Source organism: Phoenix dactylifera, chromosome 9 (genome assembly GCF_051530095.1).
Source record: "Phoenix dactylifera cultivar Ajwa chromosome 9, Ajwa_hap1_PhDact_Kaust_v1.1, whole genome shotgun sequence".
NCBI lineage: Eukaryota > Viridiplantae > Streptophyta > Magnoliopsida > Arecales > Arecaceae > Phoenix > Phoenix dactylifera.
Genome location: NC_143198.1, coordinates 7215512 through 7220235, shown reverse-complemented (window position 1 = coordinate 7220235; position 4724 = coordinate 7215512).

The window sequence follows — 4724 nt, the reverse complement described above, 5'->3', positions numbered from 1 at the left end:
AATGTGCCAAGCCATACCCAGTTCGGTACACACCTCTTCTTGTCTATGTGATTGAAGCACTGGACAATCAGGAGTCTGCCTACTTCCATCATTCGAGCTGCGAGGCAGCTCGACCTTGGGAGTGGGGGGCAAATGATAGAAAAAAAATGGATCATCCAGTCCACAACTAAAAGGCCGCCCAGTTTCGGCCCAGTAAACGTCAATGCCAATCGGCTGAATCTTCACTTCGGCCCAAAGTCAGCCGAACTTCGGGACTCCACCAAAAGCTCCACCAACTTCAGATATTCGCCGACTCCCCCGACTAAGCTCGGGGTGCCTTCAGACATTCGCTGTCCCGCCCCGACCAAGCTCGGGGCGCCTACCTCAGCAGTACGCCCCGACTTTCGAGCTCGGGGCGCTCCACCGAGCACACCTTGGAACCCGAAAAGCTAAGCTAGTTCCAGCACCCATCAAGTAAACCTCGTCAAATGCATGACGCGATCTTTTAATGAGCTCGACCTCGCCAACGACTGCACCCATGTGCGCGCCTACGTCCATCTGCATGGTCGTACTTTGCAACACTATCGTGTCACATCTCCATATCCGGCCTTCAACAGTCAGACGGCACCTTGACCACTCCGACAATACCCTGCCATGATTGTCAACATCCTATCGTTCTCAAGAACGGGTAATACTACATGCCACCAGCCAACCTAAGCTGCGCGCCATCCGGCTCAGAGCCACGCCCCCTCATGATGAGGGCAGATAGTGCCTCTGCCACCTAGGTCACTCCACCGAAACTATAAATAGCTCGGTCAGATAACTTCTAAGAGACTTTTGGGCTGGACCAAATCTATCCCACTCTAACTTGATCGTCGGAGGGCCCTCACCGAAAACATCGGTGAGGCTTTGTGCAGGTCCACGGCCGTCGCACAGGAGGTGGCTCCCGTCTTCTCCTTCCAATCACCGGCAGCTCCTCGACTCCACCAGCGTGGTCACCCTCGGGCCAAATTTGAACTACAACAATACCTACTAACCAAAATTTTTGAAGTTTTTTTAATCGATATAGGAAGTTAGATTTGATTTTTAACTACTCCGGTATTTGGTTAGGTCTCCATCAATCCAACAAATAGATTGTAGCGTGGTGATTATATAAGAGAGGACAATTTTTAGGATTTGCTTGTATTTATATTAGCTTGCCTTTGTATGTTACAAAGATTAGGTGAATAAACCCTCTTATGTTAATTTCTAAAGTTGCTAAATAAATAGAGGAAAGATCTAAGGCTCACTATTTAGGTCGATCCTCATCAATTCCGTGGATGCCATGAAGATGCCAGACTTGCTGATTCTGAACCAACTATTGAGAGTCGAAGGGATTTGTCCCTCTTTCTTCTACTTTTGTCTTCTCAATAGTCCCTTTTTTTTTTTGGTAAATAATAGAAGGGGAGGGGGAGGGACCAGCCCACCCGCGTAGCAGCCCCATTACTGAGCCCCCCTTCCACTAGGGAATGTTCGATACAGGTCGCAGGTTTCGCGTGCCTTTCCCGACCCGTGGGCTCACCCCACTGGGATCACCGCCTCACGTGTGGGTACGTCACCCCAGTGCCACTTTGGTACAAGTGAAAGGAAAGCATAACCGCCAACAAGCCAGCCGAGCGTGGGGCATCCGGTCCCCTAATTTAATCGACGCCCGTGCGTTTCGAACCCGGGCAACTTGGGCGGAATTATCGCCCCCTTACCACCAGGCTACTACCTTGGTGGCTTCTCAATAGTCCCTTTGAGCCCTCTAATATTGACTAGCATGTTGCTTGGTGCAAAGAAGCCAGAGATGGAGTTCAATGGAGATGGTCAAATACAGTGATGGGCGTGGCTACATGCTATTATAGACTTCTCCTAATACACAACGAGAGAAGAAGAAGAAGAAAGAGAGGATAAGGTAGGAAAATGAGAAATTGCTTTTATATATTTAGTGTTTGCAGGTTGTTTATAAATCACCTTTTTATTAGACTGAACTTAATTAATCTATATATGGGTTGAGCCATCTTTTCCATTAGACATGTGGCTAACTTATTATTAGGTCTAGTTGGCCAAACCAAATATTTCCATCTTTCATCCAATATCAAATTCTCGATTGGGCTTGGCATATTGATAAGATTGGAAACCAAGCTGCCTTCTTGTTTGTCGAGTTCACACCTAATATACCTTGACTCAAACTAATGATTAGAGTTGCCTAGGAGAAGATATCAACTTAAACCAAACATTATATAATCTATTTGATTGATCCACTTTAATCAAACATAAATCTCTTTCAAATTCCCCATGCTTGTAATTTGTTGAGTTAATATGAGTAGTATTCAACCTCAAAAAAGCTTGGATCCAAACTCAATTCCAATTATTAATTGCGTTTGAAGGCAAATTCTGAGCTTAATTTGATGGATATAGAATTGGATCTTGAGTTTAGATTCAGATATAGCATGGATCCGACCGAGTTCGAACCTTTTATAGCCCCTTGGTAGATTGGGAAAGAATACTTGAAATTGTTTAGATTTGAAATTAGTAAGGGGATCCTTAAAATCAGAAATCTATTAGAGGAAGAAAAAGGTGGGAAGAAAGTTAGAAGAGATGAGCTTAGTGGATTGAAGAAACAATGCTCCTAAGTCATTTGAATTTAAAATTAGTAGGAGAATTAGTCAGTCTGGAGAGATAATAATTCGAGTAATTGACAAACAAAAAGATAAAAAAGAATATTTTAACTATGATATTTATTGACAATGTCATTCATAAATATGAATTTTTAAATAATGTTGTTCTAACTAAGGGCATTTTTTCTAGTAAATTTATCAAAAGATTTTATTCCATACATTCCTATACTATTCTATAATATACTTAAAAAAGTAAGTGCAATGCATGTTTGAAAATAATAAAAAATAATATTTAAAATATATAAAATTAAATATAAAAAATAATTTATTTTCTATAAATTAAATAATTAAAATATAAAAGATAAACCTAAGTGTGCAATCTAATACATTAAGATGAACAATTAAAAATAATTCAAAAAGAAACTCGTGTGGATGGGTACCCATTAACCTGCCTTCTTATTAGAGAATTATGACTGTTTGAATTTTTGGAGTTTTTGATTCTGCTTGGTTAATGGGAGGGAAATGGAAGGATGTGGGAATTTTAGAGAGGGGGCTTTTGAATTTTGAAAAGTTAAGGGATGAATACATGATTTAGGATGAATATTAGAATGTATGATACCCTAAATCTTGTTCTTTGGTACTCAAATATATATTGATCTTTTGCAATAAATGATTTTTGATAAGAAATTATTGGTCTGCCTATTTGTCTTTGTGACATGGGAAACGTGGAACTCAAAACTTCCACATTTGGGTAATAGATCATAGTAGATATATGATATAATAGGGAAGAGAGATAATATGGTTAGTTTATAACATAATTTGATATGGGCAGGCTATCTTATATATATATATAAAAGCTATGGTCAAGTTACAATATAAACAAATATGAAAATAATGAAAGATATATTGGTTATTAGATAATTTTAGAATTATATTTGTTAGAAATTTAAGGGGTAAATTAGATGCTTATATGAAAATATGGATGGTTAAACCTACAGTGAAATACCGATTAGTGTTCTATTATATTTTTTTATTAAGACATACATGGGATGGTGGATATGCTAAGTTTGTGAGACTAGTGTTTGAACCACATCTTGAATATGCACCATGTGGCATATTAAAATGGGTTAGTAAATTGCGTCGAGTTGTTGATGAGTAATACTATAAAGGAGGATGATATGACTGGTTTATTAAAAGTGGTTAAAAGGTAGGGTGAAGAGAGTTTGAAGGAGATATCGAGCTAATAGAAATTATTCTACAAGAGAGGCTGAATATGGTTAATGAGAAAGAGCTCAAAGTCAAAGTTCTGTGAGTATTTGCATCTCGGTAATGCTAACAGGACGGTTGGAGTTGTCTGTTTTATATTTGGAATTAGTTAATCGCCACTATAAAAGAAAAAATTAGTGGTTGTAACTAATTGAGACTTGAAAATGGGGATAGTATTAGGTAGTTATTGATCTAACTGCATGGAGTATAAGAAAGGGTATTGTACAGAAAGAGAAGATTGCTGGAGAGGAATAAAGGGGATCGGAGTCGATGTGTTGAGACGTTTGGAGTTTTCCCACATGAGTTGTCGAGCAGATGACGAGGGAGGAGGAGAGTGACTAGGGTTTAGGAGATGGGAGGTTTTTTGAAGGGTGTCTGCCGAAAGCTTCCGAAGATTGGGAGAAAGTCCTAAGTGTTAGAATTAATTAATTGATTGATGGTGCCAAACTTAGTCGGCCTTACCAAACCTTGTCAGCCTCCTAGTAATATATAAAGGCTGCTCCTATACATTATAATGACGGGCAGAAATATAATTCTTTTATTTTTTTCTCTTCTTTCCTAAATATTTCAATACTAAGGAACTAGAATTTAGCACGTGAGATGCACGTGGCTGATATGAGAGAAAATTAATAATATATATGAGAGAAAAGAATCTGACTTGATTCAAAAGGAAACAAAAAGCGCACATGATTAGAATCATTAACATATTTTTGGGATAAAAATAAGAGGTACTTTTGACATAAAAAACGATATATATATAAAAAAAATTGATTTAAAACTTATTTTTAATAGTAGTATAGGTAAGCACATGGCCAAGGGTGAATATGTGGGAGAGAA